We start from the raw sequence: 20,035 nt of genomic DNA on the forward strand, positions 1-20,035 counted from the left end.
CAGCAAAGTAGTCATTTGTAGGCGCTATACAATAATTGTAATTACAAGTAACGTTGTATGTTTAGATATATTAATAAAATACACACGTGTTTAATTAATTTTAATTAGTAATAAACCACTTATTAATGTAATAAATAAATGCATGAAAATAATCCAAAGTATGGCTGATCAGGGAAAGGGAAATACAATTCAAAGTTCACTGCAAGGCATGGATCTCCCACAAAGATCTCCACGATGACTGCGCTTGCGCTGCTTGCATCCAGGGACTTCCTGCGACCTCAACTATGTCATCGATTCATCTAGTAGTGGATCTACCCATACGGCGTCTAGGGGTCATGATAGCCACTGATAAACCTTTTGACCGCAACCGCCATTGTGCCTAGCGCACTGCCACGATAAGCATTCTTTGAGCCACGTCAGTGACTTGGGTTCTTTTGATGATCTCCTTGCTGATTTGCCACCGCTCTCTAGGCGTCCTTGAGCCTTCTTATAAAACTTTCGCAGGTTATTTATTGTTAATTCTTTGAAAGTAACAACTAGTTTAGATTTACAGGAACAAAACTATTTGCCTATTCTTATTTACACCGGTAATTAATTCCGCAAACGAGCGGAATGTACAGTTATAGATTTACTAAGGAACTATACTACTCAAAACAAAATAGGGCCCACCATCATTTTGCCCCTTAATTTATATGCAAGGCGAGATGCAACCGATCTTTGCGATTCTCCCTCTTGAAGCAAAAGAACTGCCCTTGTCGAATTTTCTACATCCACATGACGACGAGAACCTGGCATTGTAATCGGGAATAATGCCGAAACGAAAAAAACACAGCTAAACAAAGTGTGATCAAAGTATTGCGCTTAAAGCAAGACTGAGAACACAAACGATTGAAAATTTAAAAAATGGATAAATTTAAGCACTTTACTTCTTTGTCTACCCACTTGAAATCAACAAAAAAGTTAACTTTTAAAACATTATTATGAACTAATAAACATGTATGCTGGAAGTGGTAGTGCTTCATTTTGTCATAATGTCAATGTAGTTTATATAGCATACTTTTACAATTTCTAGATCCAGTTTCTCAGATGATGTTAGTGATCGAGTTCAAAATGTCTACAATTTCTCGATAATATTCTGTTTATTGCAAATCAACTGCTTTGTATATTTTACAATAGGTATTCGCTTTCGTGGAAAATTATCTCTGCTTGTTAAACTTTGCCACGAATAGAAGCAGTTTATGTGTGTTCGTCAGAGTATATTTTATTACATTTTGAATTTTATTTCACAGTATGATTGGTAATAGGTGTCGAAGCTGTTGCCGAGCTATCAGAAATAAAAAATAACACACAGATAATATGAAAAAGGGTTAACAAAATTCGTAGTACTACATATTAAATTTAATTATTGTTTACTATCTGACTTTGTACTGCTTGAAGTAATTTACCTATCGCATTCAAATATGAGAAGTGGTAGCCCAGCGGTTAGAGACTAAGACTTCAACAGTAGGTCACGGCTACGAATCCCGGGATAGAGACATAATTACACTTTATGCTTTAAATATATAAGATTGCCACTGCTCAAAAAATAGTTTCCAGACGATGGGCTGCAGTATCTTCTCTATACCATAACACCACACTACGATCGCAAACCTGCCAAACAAGCGTGGCGATTATGGTATATACCTCACAGATAGTTTTTAGGGAGACAACGACGGCCAAAAGAGTTTCAGGGTGATCTCTTTATAAAGAATGATTTGAAAAAGGTGTAAAGGCTTTTAAGTTTTTTGCTGACAAAGAAGCTATACATTTAGATTTTTAAAACTTTTATACCTATGATTAATCATCCTGTAGGAAGAATAATAGTAAAAATAGGAATTTTCAGTAGTACAAAAAAAAATCGTTTTTTGAATACATTTATGGATATACATATATATATATATATATATGTGTGTGTGTGTGTGTGTGTGTGTGTATAACAAATAACACGACGACACGTTACATTACATTAAACATATGTGTTGAAATATATTTTATAATATAATTTTGTTTGTTTTCAGGTAAGTTTTTGCATGCCTCGTGTATTAACAGTTTGATCCTGCGAAGGTTTGTACGATGATTTTAATAATATTATTATATTTATTGGATACTATAATTACAATAAGTTAAGTTATGGAAACAAAACAAAAATATTCAAAAACTATACTAATAATAAATAAACATAGATGATTGAATCAATGTACATTTATATTATTTTGTAATGTATAGACAGTTAAATGTTTAATGTGTTATCTGCGTCGTACTTTAATATAACTGTATGTATGATAAGTGAATTTAAAGTGATGAAATATGAAAAAAAAAATCTTTCTCGACCTAAAACATGTCTACTTAAAGTTCCAGTTTTTAAAAAATTAATTCAAAAGCGGCGTCTGAAAACGAGTGGTGCATTAATTACATTTTGAATAACCATCTTGACCCGCCTTATTGTGGGTCGATGAAAACTCACTCAGTTGATTCATCCTTTACACTTGTAACAGCGTCTGTATTTCAGATTTCTCTGCTTGCGAGCGGTTCAACCGCTGTGTACTTTTAAATGTGGAAAACCGTAAAGTTTATGAAAGAGTTTAAATTTAACTCCGATTTAAAAATTGTTCTGAACGCTTTGAAAATATAGCGTTTAAATTTTTTCAAGGTTGAAAAGTTCGCCGTAGAGTATGAAACTTACTAATTTATTGAAAAATATTTACTGAATAAGATGTTATAGTTTAAAGCATAGAGTACACAAATACAAAAAATATTTCATCTTTTTTTTACCTGTACCTCAAAGTTTGTCGTATATTTTTTGTATACATCTGTTTTCGTTTAAACTTTGTTATTTTACATTTCTACCTCAGCCGACCCTATTGAGTTTTATTTCTTTTGATTACATCATATATTACAGTTCTGCAGTATACCTGTAAACGATTTCTTGTAAGGTAATGTTGCATATAATCAACTTACAGGCAATCTTCTTTAACCTCTGAACTATACATTTCACACGTTTTAGAATTTTTCGCTTTATCACAAAACCAAAAATCCAATGTCATGTTTTTGCTTACGCAATTATAATGTGGTAAATATTGTAGACGAGTGTTTCCCAACGAAGGCCTCTTCACAGGGAGGCATACGATGGGAAACAATTGATTGTTAAGCGGAGCAATTTGAAAGTGAACTTGACTCCTTTGCTTTAATATAAAATATGTATATTACATAGGGGAGCGTAAGAATTTTAGAGAGGGTAGATTGGACATGACACATAAAAGGTTTAAAAATACCGCTCTAGACGTTAACTGTTCTTTGCAACACCTATGATGGAGGAGAGAGAGACCAAATCAAACTCAACCCGAGTAGACTTTAAATATCCGGAATGGCGAACACGGAATGTCAATCGCAGCGTAGAACGTCCACCCATATGCCGGGAAGACGACCTTAACAAGATAGTTGGAAGATGAAGGATGCCAGAGAGGAATGAAAGGTCACAGAGAGAAAGAGAATGAAAGAAGAAATGTGGAAGAAAACCGAATGAAAGATCTTAAGATGTATAAATGAAGAGTAAGAAAATAAAAAAGATTGTGAAAAACTAAATAAATTAAAACTAAAAGTCCTTGTCCCACACCAGATAGGGGGTACGAGGCTCCCAATAGCGGGGTCCACATAAAAAAAAGAAAAAAAAAAAGATGAAGGATGCTTTCAACCGACCCATCAGGAGATATATGGGGTGTCCTATGTCTAGAGATAATTTTCCCAGTATATACTTCATCATGACTCGAAAAACAGTGACCATGTCAGGGTTCAAAATTGAGAGACCACGTTTCGCTGCGATAAGTCATCACTGTTAACACTAATTAATGTCTTATGACGTCTATGTTTGTGAACAATAACCTTTTGACATTGTTTTCCTTATTTCAGAGCGTCCTCTAGTTTTCTGACAAGGTTCATTAGTCTTATTCCAAATTTCTCGATTATTATACATCTATATGGCGTCGTATATAGTGTATAGGGCAGTCTAATCGGAACACTGTAGTGGTTTTCCATGACACTACCACAAGTTTTTTAAGCTATCGGTCGTTTGACAGGCTATATATATCTCCAAAATAATCATGTAATTTTGAAGCAGATTTATAACCTTGTAAGGATTTTATATTGCATGAGTATAATCTACTTTTATTTATTTATTAACCATCGTGTTATAATATAAAAACAGCTGCATAGATATTTCAAGAATAATTAAGTAAATTATTTTTTCTTAAAAACTTTTGTGCATGACAGTATCTGTCGGGAATTTCGTTCTCCTGTTATTTTACCACATGATTGATTATTGTCTGGATATGACGTCGAAGAAAACTTTTTAGAAATTAATTAAAAAAGGAAGTATTTTAACTTAGTCATGGTTAAAAATATTAATATTACTGACTTTATTAATCTCAAGCAACCTTTCATCCGTAGTGTTGTTGAAAACCACGTACAAGGTTTTCCCTCTGTTTACTACTGTTATTTTTGACATTTATAAACTAATGAACTAAACTAATGAACCACGCACATATAAAAAGAATTTAAATTAGAACCTATTTCTCATATTTTAGCAAGTAAGGGCATGTATCAAAATATTTTTAGTTGTACTATTTGTAACAGGTTGGTTTTGATTTCATTAAAAAGTTAAAATTTGAAAATGGAAACGAATTTGAAAAAAATTGTTTCAAGCTATTTTTCATTCGTTTTTCTTTATATCGGAAAAAGGGAGTCTAATTGAGAAATTCTATAAATATTTTTAGTTAAATGTAAATAAACTTTGAAATAACATGTAATGGATTTTAACAGAAAATAGAAAAGTATACTTTTCTCCGTTTGATATGTAAAAAAACAAAGAAATATGAGCAATAATATTCCATTCTTTAAAATATGAAATAAATTATTAATTGCAATTTGCATAAATGCGATTTGTTGGCCTGATAAGGACAAATGTACATTGGAAATGAGTAAATTTAAATGTACTCTGAACCAAACACTAATTAAACAATAAAACAACAACCATTTTCGAAACCAGTAATACTTACCGCAAAGCTAACAGAGTATATAAATATATTATACAGGATGATATGTTATTAGTGTAAAAGTTTAAAAGGGGTGAATGTTCTATTTGACATCTAAAACTTTTAAAGCATTTATACCTATTTCAAATCATCCTATATAAAAATCACTCTGATATAAATTTATTTAATTTTTTGTAAAAAGATGTTACTGGCTACTCGCAGTATAAAGCCTGTATGGAAAATTAGTAAATAATAATTTATTGTAATATTTAATTATTTTGAAAACGCTTTCTCGCTTTTTTAGAACTATTTTTCTAGGTAATATTTTTATTAGGTTTTAATACATTTTTCTTTTCTTCTTTTGTTTTTCACATACTCTTCCAGTATTTCCTTTTTCATCGTAGATAATTTCTTCTATTCTTATAAGCATATTGACAACTTTTGCATACATCGTCTTTCCTCTATACATATATATATATATATATATATATATATATATATATATATATATATATATATATATATACAAAGCCTGCAGGAACAATTAGTAAATAATAATTTATTTTAATATTTAATAATTTGGAAAACGCTTTTTATTATATTATATATATTTTATTATAATATATTATCATTACGTTATTCATTATTTGGTTTGATTGATTTTTAGAAAGGGCGTCGTCTTCGTTTCAGCTCATAGACTGCAAGTCAAAGCCTCTCACAAAGATATCAGTGGAGGGATATACCTTAATCGCCACTTGACAGGAAGGTTGGCGATAGCAGTGAGGTATTATGGTACGCAGAGGACACTGCTGGCAATCCTCTGGAAACTTGATAGTAAGCAGTGGTAGTCCTATGTAATTAATGCACAAAGTGTGAATTATATAAGATTATATTACAAGATTCGAACCCGTGATCTATGAATGTAAATCTCAGTCCTGTACCTCTGGGCTACCACTGCTCGAAAAAGGTGTACTATGCATTCAACCCTTTAAAGGTTTTATACCTTTAACCATTCATAATAATATAAACGTATATATAGTTTAGAGTTATTTATTTTGTAATAAACAAATAAATAAAAACATCTGTAGAGAAATAAAACTTCTCTATTAGAACGTTTAACTTAAAGCCGTGAACTTGGCTTCGGTCCAATAATAAAACTACGGTGGCTTTAAACGATTTTTATTTTATTTTTTGATGGCGCCGTGTTTAGGTCCTCTCGTTCTACCTCTATGAGATTGGGCAGAGGCTTTATTTTTCTAGGTAATATTTTTTTTTCACATACTTACACATATATTTAAACTGTTTTAGAGATTCTTGCTCCATCACAAAAAAAATTCCAACGCCTTATTTTGGATTACGCAATTATAATATGATGAATATTGTAGACCACTGTGTCCTAGCTTAGGGCCCACGCCTCACAGGAGAGCAATTTCATTCTTCATGAGTTTAACCCATTCATTTTATATAAAAAATTATATTTGTACATAGGGCGTAATTTAGAAATACTACGGTGGCGCATGACACAAAAATTTGAATAAAATACTGTAGTAACAACAGGGTAATGATGCGTATTCGATAAAAAAGTTTTTTTTTCAATGTTTTTTTATCATCTTACCCCGTTGGTACGTTCGTGAATAATAGTTAATAGTTTCCGTAAGGGCCGACAAAGAACAAAATATTCACAGACAATGGGTAGCAGCATAAATATACCAATAAAAATTAATAAAAAATTTTAAATAAAAAACTGCGTTCACCAAGCCCCATGTCGAACGCGGTGTTTATTCACAAGTATACAGTTTAATTAATGAGTTGATGTAATTTTAATTGCTTGAAAAGTTTTTCTTCATAATTAATTACTTATTTATGAAGTAATATTTTCCTCTACTTTTTTCTCTCTCAGGAAAGTTCATCAAAGTTAATTTGATGCTTCACTTATTATTACAATTTCATTTTAAATATATTTATTATAAATATGTACATGTAAAAGTATGTATGTACATATATACAGTATACATATGTATATATATACACAGATAAGTATATATATATATATATATATAAATACATGTATGTACCTCATAAAGGAGGCTCAATTCACGCTCGAAGTTTAGCTACGAGATCGAATCTGAAATGAAGAGATCCTTTAAAAAACCAACGTCATAGAAGTAGGTCGTAGAATTGCTTGTTAAATAAAGAAGGCACACACAACACTCATGCAGCCATCGGCGATTGGAGCCGAAAGTTTCTTGACGACTACGAGCCGTAGAGGTGGTGTGGATAGACCCATTACTTTGTGGATCGACTACATACTAAGTCGCTGAATATGGGCAGAGCAAGACGTTTTGTGGTGGCGATCTTAATGGAAACCCCTGTCCATGCAGTGGACAATCTATTGGCTAAAAATAATTACATATGTATATAATTATTTATTGATCTGCAACTAATATCCATTGAGGATGAAAGGTTCTCAAATGGCAGCACAAGACAGATTATCGTGTTGATTTTCGGAGAAGGCTTATGTCTTATTGGAACTCATAGAGGGATTCCCCCTTTCCATGCAGTGGACAATTTATTGGCTAAAAATAATTACATATGTATATAATTATTTATTGATCTTTTGAGCTTGTTACTCCCTAATGGTGTTCTGTCACTATCCGCAGCTTGTTTTTCTGTTTACATACTGTGGTTATCTTTAAGAAATTTTCTTTGAGTGTTAAGGCAGACGATTGCACATGTTCTTGCTTATGAATTATTAAATAACAAAGAAACTTCTGAAACTTTCACGATTCGAATAGAGATTCGAGAATTTCTATGCGTTAGTGTACTTTGTGTTTAAATGTACTTGCAGCTAAGTGGTTGGAAGTGGCATTTCATTCGTGAATGTATTGTGAGCAGACTACAAAGCCTGAATGACTGATTCATGGCAGACAGACGTGACTGAAAATCGGTTCCTTTTGTTGTGACCTCACTCATTTTTCCGCATTGTATTGTACTCGACAGTATAATAACAAAACTTTTCAAGCAATATCTATATAATTACTATATAATGTATTGTCGAAACGAAATATACCAAGCGTTTCAACGTGAAAACTTTCTTTTTGTTTGAATGATTTAAATGCCTTTATTTTTGTATTCATAACTAATTCCGTCTAAATAAAAATACATAGCAACGTATGTTTACTACATCACCGTCATTATTTCAGCTATAGATCCTTCATTGATGGATACGGACTTTCCTCAAAGGTTTACTATAGCATGAGTTGGAAGCAAGGCTGTCCACTTTGTAAGTAGAGGTCCTATGTTGTGTTTTCCGGTCCGCGGACTCAACAAAACCTTAAGGCTCCAGCGGCTATTGGTTTTGCGCTATGTAGCCTGTCCACTGCCAAGTTGGTGTGGATTATCAGTGAATTTCGAATAAAGTTTAATCCTTGAATACGATATGTTAAGTTCTGCGCAATAATTGACCAACCCACTGTCAATTCTAGCTATTCGATAGCTATTCTGCGCTATGCGGCTTGTCAACTGCCATATAGGCTTGCCATTATGCCAGGCTTATTTTGGTTCTACCCTCGAGCTGGAAAAGAGAAGCGATTAAGAACAACAATAACATATGGTAATAAAAGAATATTTCTTTTTTTTTAATTTAAATTTTACTCGCAGCATCTGTATTTGTTTTCTTTTTTTTTTGTAGTAAAACAAATTGAATTGTGATTTTTTCGGTGCGTTCAATTACATCGGCGAACAGGAAAATAAAAGGAAACTGGACGGAAGCCGGTTTTTACAAATTCGTTATTTTGTTTTTTTATTTGTGAATATCGTGTAATTGTATTAAAATCAGTCTGATACTAATACAACCAAAGTGATATTACATCAAGTTTTTTGTCTTGTAGTACAAAAACATATATTACCGACAACATACTTTAATTATCAATTTGTGCGTAAATTTAATATAGTAAAATATGTTTTTATTGAGTTTGTATTGTAAACTAGACTAAAGCCACCTAAAAAAAACTCGATACTAGTTTCATTCATTCGCAAAATACTACATTATCTCTTATAATATTGCTTATTACAACTTAACATTTACTTCGCACTGGAAAGAAACATAATGCTTCTACCTTTATAACGCATACGGAACTAATAAGGTCTCCTGCATCATTATAATTAAAAAAAAAACTTAATAGGCTATTTATAAGTAGGTGAAAATAACGTGGAAGGAAGAATTGGTCCTCTGAAGTGGCAGTGGGGGGGGGGGGGCATATTACTCCTGCAACTAATATCCATTGAGGATGAAAGGTTTAATGGAATCAGGAATTACTCTGTGTTTGGCACTAATCGGTGTAACATAACTCCTGAAGATGCCCCTTGGAGCGGTGAAACACGTGTTGAGTGATTTGGCGGTGGCGGTTGTGTGATTCGTATTGTTTGCCGCATACGCATTTATCAGCGGGCTGGCGGGCGGTGCATTTTATTGCACGACTACCACTGTATGTGCGGAAGTGGCTAAATATATTAAATATATATATATAATATTGGTCCTTTTCTTACTTAGGATGAAAGGTTCTCAAGTGGCAGCACAAGACTGGTCATCGTAGTGATTTTCCGGGGAAGGTTTTTATCTTGCAGCTGTCGACCGGCTGAAAAGAAGGGTGTGACACATGGAACACTAAAATTTGTTGAAAGTCACATAACTCACAATTTCTAAAATACGTAAACTCGTTTATTTCCTTTTCACCCAACTTTTCTCCTTCTGGTGCTTCAATGTGAAATTAACTTTTCACTTGAGAAGTAATTACAAGTTTACATCTATTATAAAACACTTTACAACAGGCTTCGTAGTCGAGTAGACTTTTAAGAGGTCCACAAGGTCTAGTCATTTATACTCTCAAAGTTTAAAGTATGCTCCGTCTATAAATTTTAATTTGCAACTTAATCCTCATGTAATCTCTTAAGTATCAGTGAAAAAACTAGACTATGGAAATATATCGAATATTTTGTTAAATTACACCTGAAAATTATTCCATAAGATTTTAACAAAACATGTAGTAATATTTCTAATTGCAGAGTTTTAGATTTTACTGTACCCAAGTATCGTAATAACTATTAAGTACTTCGTAAAATTAAAATCACTACTAAAATTATATTACGGTTGTCAGATATTTTTCTGCTTCAAACCTAGGAGGTTTCATTGCATACACAAACATATGGATAATTTTATTTTGCATTATTTTGCTTCATGTAATGCAATCATAGCGATTCAGTTCTCTTTATGACACTACTTTTTAATATCACAATATATTTTACAACACGATGGCGCGAAAATGAGGAAACGCAATGAACGATCATTTTATACGATTACAGATTCCAAATTTAAAAATCATACTTTGTTTATTTTTAATTATAACAGTATTTATGACCAGAGTATATATAGAAAGGTTTGTCGTGTGTTTTAGGCCTATGACTAACCAGAAATAGAAAAAACAAAATTCAAGATCACTGCTAAATTTAATAATATAAAAATGTAAAACAGAGGATTGTTTTGAACATACCAAATGAAGGACCTGCGCACTATTTCTATGATTATTTTTGTTCCATTTGCTTAGTTTTAGTATCGAGATAACAATGTAGTCGCTTAATAAATGAATTTATAAGCAACGCTTTTGATATGTGCGGAGAAACCACTGCTTTTTTGACCTAAAACAGTTTTCGAATCTTCGTATATTTAAATCGTATTGTGGTCTTCATACAAGTTGTCCTATAAATCAACGTCAAGACGAAATTAGGGGATGAGGAGCGGAAGATATCATGTATAGTCTAATAACTAGAAGGTTTACTTATAGTTACACGAAAGCGAATAAATATATAGAAATATCTGTAGATTTCGTAATAGAGTACACATGTTGTAGAAAATTAATTAGCTTTTTAAAAAGTAATTTAGATGTCACACTTAATTATGTTATCGCCCAGACGCTAACCCGCGTGTCCCGACATGTTTCAAGTGAAGAAAGATTAATTGTCGTATTTTATATGCCCCCTCCATAGTACGAGTACGAGAGGTCCCCCATAGGGGGGCCTATTGGGGACCTCTCGTACTCCTATCTGGTTTGTGGGACAGGGTCGTTATTTTTCTTTTACTGAATTATTCACATCTTTATTTTTACGCTCCTCTCATTCATTCATTCTCAGTCATTTCTCCTAAGATCTTTCTTTTTTCGCTTTCTTCTTTCTTCACTTCCTTTTTCTTTTATGTCTGTGCTTTTCTATAATTCCTCTTAAGATCTAACTTTCTTCTTCTTTCATTATAAAATTTATTATCATTCTTTTCCATATTAATTTCCTTTCGTCGCCTCGTCACTCAAATACCACAGATTTGGTGTATCATATTACTTTACTAAGTTTTTACTTATTAGCAAATAAGTATAAACTAAGTATGTAAAACTTAGTTTATACTTATTTGAGTTAGTTACAATTTGAATATAATTACAATTTATCATAGATTTGTTTTACTTTATATTTCGAAATATTTAATTCGAAATTTATTTTTGTTTTTTCCACCGACCTGTGTCTGTTTTATTTATTTTTATTACTTTTTCTGTTATCCTTCTCGAGGATCGCTGGCGTGTCGTTGTTATCTCCTTATTATTGAGGTGACGTTTTCCTCGCTTATCTTTTTATTTAACCGGCATTCGGAGTCGAGTCAAAATCCTCGGAATACGGGACAGTCGGCCACCAGATGCAATAATTATCGTGTTGAGAGACGATGAACTTTAAATAACGCCCAAAGGGCAACACTAAAACGTTGACAATATTCGCCACAAGGAGTCACTCTTGCGCCACGCGACTGGGAAACCATCTTGAATTTATTCCCGCAGGTGTACATATACCTTTGAAGGTTAGTTATACAGGAATTCTGTATATAACGGCCAGGTTAGAACATTTCTCTATCTTAGCAACTGGCTCCATCAAAACAAAACTAATATGTTTTACGTTCATTTATGGGACTATCTGAGCCATACAGTTTGCTTTATACAACAAGTATTTTATTTCATTTTAGATAGAACATTTCTCTATCTTAGCCACAGCTCCATAAAAACAAAATAAACTTGTTTGACGTTCACTTATGGGACAATCTGTTCCATACAGTTTGCTTTATACAACTAGTCTTTTATTTCATTTAAGATGGAACATTTCTCTATCTTAGCCACAGCTCCATCAAAATAAGATAAGCTTGTTTGACTTCACTTATGGGACAATTTGACCCATACAGTTTGCTTTATACAACTAGTATTTTATTTCATTTAAAATAGAACATTTATCTATCTAAGCCATAGCTCCATCAAAACAAGATAAGCTTGTTTGACGTTCACTTATGGGACAATCTAACCCATACAGTTTGCTTCATACAACTAGTATTTTATTTAATTTAGGATAAAACATTTCTCTACCTTAGTAACTGCCTACATCAAAACAAAAGTAAACATTTTTACGTTCATTTATGGGACAATAAGAATCATGCAATTTACTTCATAAATCTAATATTTAATTTCATTAAGGATAAAGCATTTCTCTATCTTAACCACTACCTCCATTAAACCAAACGTGTTTGACGTTCATTTATGGGACTATCTGTATATGTGTTTATACGACGCTTAGAGATGAATCCAGTTAAAAACAAACTCCTAGTGATTCTGGCTCGCAAATGGCGCGAGATAAATGTGGTCCGTCGCAGCTTCATTAGGGGAATGAATACAAATGACTTCGCTTTGTAAAACTCATTTCATCCCGGGAGGATCTCCAGCGATTCTGTGAGCATTTAATAATCTAAAAATGAAAGAATTTAGGGCTTGTACGTACAAATGCGATATGACTGAGACTTTAGATCGCTGGTCACTAGTTCGATTCCCGGGATACATTCCTATATAATTCACACTTTTTGCATTAATTATAGTCTAGCCATAAATTCTGTTACTGGCTGTTTACATACACTTAAAAAAAAACATTAATTTGAATTTCGAACATTGGTTTCTACGATAAAAATAAACTTCTTTCCCGCCATTAATGTGTATTTTTTGTTTAGAAATTATTTGTTTTGAAAATGGAGTGAGGTACGAAAGAGAATAGGGTTGCAGTACTTGCACTGTACAAAGTAGGTAAGGAACCAGCCGACATTTTTGATGTCACATGGCCTGCTCTAAGCGTCACTCAAATATTGAATCGCTGGAGAAATCCTTGAAGGCAGCAGTGACCAAGTTTCCAATGGAAACCGTTCGTTAATCCATTGACGAATGGCTTGACCGTTAAAAACTTGCGTTAAAGCTAAGAGTGGACACTTTTAATTACTAATTTAGCATGTTAACATATCTTTTTCACTCTACATAATCACATATAAAATTTAAAAATAAAATAATTTTTTTTAAATTATCAGATATTTTCTTTGTAACAGGACTTATGGCTAGACTAGGTATATAGAATTGCCACTACTCACAAACAAGTGTTCAGATGGGCAGCAGCATTCTCTGCGTACCTTACTGCACTTGCCAACCCACCTGCCAAACGTGGCAATTATGGTATGTACCCCACAGAAGTTTTTAGGGAGACAACGACGACACATTCCAAAAGAGTTTCAGGATGATCACTTTATACAGAATGATTTGAAAAAGGTGTTTATCCTACATAGAATTGTTTTTTAAAATCAATTAAGAATTTTAACTATCGTAGTTAAAAGAAAGTTACATATCCTGCAGGAATTAAAACGTGACTCCGAGTTTCCGACAACTAGTTTGAAAAATAATTGGCAGTGTTCGATGACTGTTGTTGATTCAAAAAAAAAAAAAAGAGCAACAGTCTGAAATATTGCTTCTGATTATTTTCTACAAGGGAACTAAGTCATCTAAATTTAAGTGTGTGTGTGCTTTAAGGGGTTAAATGTGTTGCTAATTTGTTAACAAAAAAAATCTAAACTTCTGCACATATTACCAACCTCCTTATATAAACTGTATATATCACTCTTAAATGTATTTTAATATTTTTATTCTGTTGAAATGCGACAGGTCAATAACTTTTGGCAGTACAAAGTCTACAGGGACAGATAGTAAACAATAACAATTTTTTATATGTAGCGATTCGAAATTTGAAAGCGCTTTTTCTTACAATATTAGCATTATACGTGCTAACTACATGTTACGCTATTTTAAATTTCTGAGACATTTTTTTTTTTTAAGTAGGGTTACATACATTAATTGCTATTAGATAATCTCTACATCCACCCTGTTAAAGATTTTATATCTACTAACAAAAAGAACTGCTTAATATAGAAGTAATTAGTAGATTTATAAACAAGTGTCAAAAAACCAATAACTTAATAAAACAGACAAATTCATGATTCCAGAATTCATTGTTATTATAAGTATGAACTATTTTTATAATTCAGTCAATCACTTAGCTTTTTACAGCGATTTTCTTGTCCAAATACTTTGTACTATTCATGGCATGAGAATGTTGATAAATGTAAAAAAATTCTAAATGTGGTTAGAAATGAAATTGAATATTATCGATATACCTTTCATTAGATTTGTAAAAATTAGCAACTCGTATTTAGGCAACTGTGTGAGATTTTATTATAAACTCCAGTGCGGCCTCCGCATAATCATGCAATAAATTTGAAAACTTTTGTTAAAATAAATTGGTATCATTTATTCCGATTTACCCAGGATGGAGCAAAGAGATTCCACAGTACGTTTTCATCTTGGGCGGTCTTGAGCCTCGTGCTTTACTTCGCTCCACGTCATTCCAACTGCCTTTACTTCTGCAGTGTTCGTTCGCCGCCAGGTTTACTTTGGGCGGCCACGTCTTCGCTTTATTCGAGGATTCCATTCTTAGGCTTGCTTCATATATAATGATATCAAAAACCTCTCAAGTGTGTCACGAAGAAATATATATTTATACAATTTTTTTTTATTTCTTACATATTTGCGTGCCGAATATACCAAAAAAAGTGGCGTTTGGCACACTGTTATATATATTTTAGTTAACTATTTCTGTCTTATTTTTTTTTTAAATTCCTTTTCATTCCGCGACTCATAGAGCCTTATAGGGGTCTTCAAGATGGCTCCAGTTTATGTCAGATGTAGCTCTACTGTAGATTTACTACCATCCATGACGTGTGTTCACTGTAAATGATCCAAAAGGGTTAATAATACATATAAAGGAATAGAGACGAAAATTTATTACTTGCATCGTCTAACTTTTACATTAACTCCTTTTTCTTTTTATTCTCCAATGCTTTTACCTTTCCTTGTTCTATTTCTTTTTCGATGCTGTTCTCCTTATCATATGATTCCACTCTGGTTGTACTCACGTTATTTAAGAGTTATAAGGCAGCTTTTAGTAGTTCAGTGAATTAATTAACTTTTTAATTTCCTTAACTTGTTTCCAAATTAGTCACGAATGTTCATGGAAATTGCTTAACTTGGTCCACATTGTCAGTTTTTCCATAACGAAAAGAGAAGAGGCTATAAATAATGCATCAAGAATACTACCCCAAAAGCTCGCCCGCAATGTTAACAAGTAGTTAATTGAGTGAGGAGCTTTCACAAGTGGAAGCTCGTTGCGGATTAATAAACTAATTTAAAAACTACGGCTGCTTTGTAGAGATCTTTAGTATTTTTCAGCAAATTGATAAATCTTTGCAGATTTGGTGGTATCTGTAAAAAAATCCGCATTTTTTGTGTAAAGTAAGTTAAATTTTCGTGGAAATTAAATTTTTTTAGGCGAAATTTTTATAAATTTTGATTAAAACAAAATCTCTGAATTTGTACTTTCAATTCCATTATTACATTTGGGGTATATTTTATTTTTGTTACATTAAAATTGCAAATCTTACCTAATTTTTTCACTAACTCATTAGAGTAATCCTTTTTTAATTGTAATGGCAAATAAAAATTCACATAACGGCATGATTTTGAAAAAAACATCAACTATTTTTTTAAACCATGAAAACAATTTTTTCATAATGTCTCTACGACTAGTAACTACCCATTCTGTCAGCAGACTTCAGTTTGGCGTTGATATATGGGACATCCATATGTGTACAAGAGTCATCAAAGTATGTATGTACGATAAAGTAATGTACTTGGTTGAAAATATTTCTGGAGAGTAGATCACGGACCAGCAACTGTATGTACGTCATCCGCCCACAGGTTTACTAACATCCTCGTGAAGGTTGTTGAAAAACACTGGATACCGCTTCGAGCAGGTCCTATTGGAAATTTTTGGTGGTGACATATGTCCAGCGATGGACAACAAGCATAATACTTTTCAGGAACATTTGATTTCAAGTATTCTATATCATAATTATCAATTCATCCGTGGGACCTTCACAGGTGGACAGTGACCTCGTCCACAGATTTCCAGGACCTGTTAGAAGCGGTCTGCATCCAGCGTCTTCGAACTTAATAATAGTCCAGTCCGAGGTCTTCACACCAAAACTTTAAGGCTTCAGCAGGTAGATATCCGAAGACAGATGTTCTATACTCTATGTAGCATTCCCACTAACATTTTAAGGTGCGTTTTCACTGGGATAGGTCAGTTACTTTCATTTGTCTTCGGATCTTCTTATACATAGAAAAATCTAGAACTTTCAATTGTAGATTTTGATCTAGCCAATCGGAGCAAAAGTGATGAAACATGTTCCAGACCCGTAAATCATATTTTAAAGCAATGGACATAAAGGTATTATTTAAGGTAGATTTTTTATAATAAATATTACAAATAATTCGGTTTGGTAATCGTTACTTAATCTGTCGGAGTTGCCAGTCGCTTCATTTATTCATGACTGGCGCTAAAATGGAGATACTGTTGAACTGTGAAATTAAATTGTACCTTCAAAATCACTTTAGTGAATTCTTAATTTATTTAAAAATAAACAGTTACGGTAACACATTTTAAATTAAAAAAAAAATCATTCCAGTGCTAAAAACAGTTGAAATAGCCTTTTTGGGTTAGAGCCTTGAAGACCTTTGATTCGATTTATAACTCCTTAAGCGTCCCCGCCTTGGACTTTTGAGTTTGCTGAATAGCGGGAAGTCGAACGGAGCTAAATCAGGCGAATATGGTGTTCGCGAAACGATAAGTGTCGAGTTTTGACGATGCCTTTTTTTTCTAAAAACTTGATAGTTTTAAGCACCGAAACAGACTTGACGCCTTTGAGAAAATTGAAACTTTTTACAAAAACATGTGTAACTCGGAGATAATTAAACGTTTAGAAAAACAGAAGCTTAAGTAAGAAAAGGACCAATATTTAGCCACTTCCGCTCATGCAGTGGTAGTCGTGCAACAAAGTGCACCGCCCGTCAGCTCGCTAATAAATGCGTATGCGGCAAACAATGCGAGGAAGTGGCTAAATATTGGTCCTTTTCTTACTTAGGATGGACTTCCGCAAGGTAACGCCTTTAAGGCAAGGTAATTCCATTAAATAAACAGAAACTTGGCAAATGTTATAGACTAGTTGTGGCCAAGTGCCTTGATAATACGAGTTTTGTTTTATTTTTCGAAATTCGAAATTTTTAAAAAATTGCAAAATACATGCGTGGACATTAAATATTACAGTTATTTAAAAAAATTGAAGCATACGAAGCGACAATTTAAAAAAAAAAATTAAAATTGTAATCAGTTACATTTATCGCGTGCTACAAATAATCCTTCAAAGAGCCGCACGTGTCCTGCGAGCCGCAGGTTGACAACCCCTGTTATAGACAGTCCTACCAACATTGTAAAAAAATTACATGTCTTCGTAATGCTCAGGAGTTTTAAATGATAATTTTACTTTATTTTTTAATCACATTACATCGTTAAAACTAAGCGATTATAATCTTCATTATTACATACGTCGGAAGTCCAGCGATTGATATTGGCCTCCCCGCAGTTTTCAAAAAGATCGGTTTGGTTTTGGTGGTGGTATTTGGTTTGAAGCATCTTGCATGAGTTTTCTGATGATCTTACCGTATAACGTACTAAGGACGTATTCCATCTTGTACGTGTTACATTTTATTTGACGGCTAATATAATCAAAATATTCAAATTATTGCCATAAATATAAATTTCAAGATATTAAAAAAAATCAAGCTCGTAATGTAAATTTTTTATGCAGACATTCATAAAAGGATTCGAGTGTACGAAGTGCGTTTGTCGGTCTTAGATCTTCACTCTAGAAACGAATGATAAATGAACGCAATTCATTCTTTTTTATAAACAGCTTTCGAAAGAATTTGATTTCAACGTTATTCTAACTTGAATATTCATATCTTTCTGATTGGAACTGCAATTGTAAATTTCCAAATTCAACAAGTGAGGAATCATAAAAAAATATTAAAAACATTTTTGTTTATTCTCCTATACATTCATGTACATACGTCAATATTTTGTTTATATTTGAATCTGATTGAAACGTAATATCGTCTATATTTGTGCGGTTAATGATAGTTTCAATTGGAGCATAATCGACTAATTTATAAAAAAAAAAAAAAAAGATTAACGTATATATATGTATATAGAAGAGATATATCCGAACGCTGCTTTGAAAAACAATGTTGGCTAAATCAAATATAAAATAAAAACAATTTTAGTAATTGAAAACTGAACAATAGCTAAAAAATAACAACGAAAGCAATATTGTACCACAAGCGGTAAATTATTTGACAAAAGAGTATAAATAAAGGTAAAGAAAAGCATATGTAAAAGAGTAAGACAATAGCTAATGCTTAAAGTATGTTTACATACATTTACAATCCCATTATATTGTTATAAATCGACACACATAAAAGAGCATGTTTTTGTATATCAACTATGAAATTTAAAACTTTTTGTATCAAGAGTAGAAGATTAGACTTTTCAAACTTTGAAGCCAACGTTAAAATTTACATAAATGTGTGTCGCATTTTTGCCAGGATGTAGCCGCATTTCGTTTTATTTTTACGGAAAATATTTCAAATTATTTATTTTTTAAGCTGTTTCACAATTTGTTAATATACATATACAATTTTTAAATAACTTTGTTAAAAGCCTTTTTTGGGCTGGTTGTAGTTCTATATATGTATATAACTGAGTAGATATATTTAAATGTATTACCTTATTGGTATATAGGTTTAAATTTTTGTTAAATGTAATGTAAATATAAATGTAAGGTAAGGTATAAATAATTAAAATTATCTAATTATGCACATTTTAATTTAAATTTCATATCTCTATTCAAGTAATTACTTTAACATTATAAATAATAAGCTATCACCGGCTCAGAGCATTGATATGCTGAGAAGAGCCAGAAACTCAACAGTCGATTTGTACATTATATATCAATCATACAAATTCTTGTGTTATACACGAAAAACAGTTTTTCTTATAAACAGTTTGTGTGCGTGAAAAAACGGGGAACCATCCCATTCGGAGTATCCTTTATATTGTGGATGAAATATGATTTATTATGTCCTTCATTTATCATGTGTATTTATTTACACACATCTGCCACCTGAGCTTCCAATATAGTGAATAGGCTTTTAAAAGGCGAATATACCTCAATAATGATGGCAGTTAAAAAAACATAATAAATACATGTAGTTAAAACATACATAAACAATAGAGATATTTACATTTACCGTTATGAGAATGTAAGGTAGATTTTATATTTCATTACTAATATTGTTTATATGTTTCACAAAACTAGTCAATTATACATACTACAAACAGGTGGCGCAAAAGTAATATTAAAATGTAAAAATGCCTTAATTTAAGAAATATTGAGAATTAATTTTCAATAAGCAAGCGATAGAGTATATGAATATATTAAAATTATATAAGTAAAAGTATAGTGACAATTGGCGCGATTTAAAAAAAAATAAGGCACTTTTACATTATAATATTACTTTTGCACCAAACCTTTTCCGAAGTTAACACTACTTGCATAAAGTGTAAAATCA

The sequence above is a fragment of the Battus philenor genome, unplaced genomic scaffold (genome assembly GCF_028537555.1).
Source record: "Battus philenor isolate CCGP_79_NKW_IND1 unplaced genomic scaffold, ilBatPhil1.0.hap1 SCAF_27, whole genome shotgun sequence".
Classification (NCBI taxonomy): domain Eukaryota; kingdom Metazoa; phylum Arthropoda; class Insecta; order Lepidoptera; family Papilionidae; genus Battus; species Battus philenor.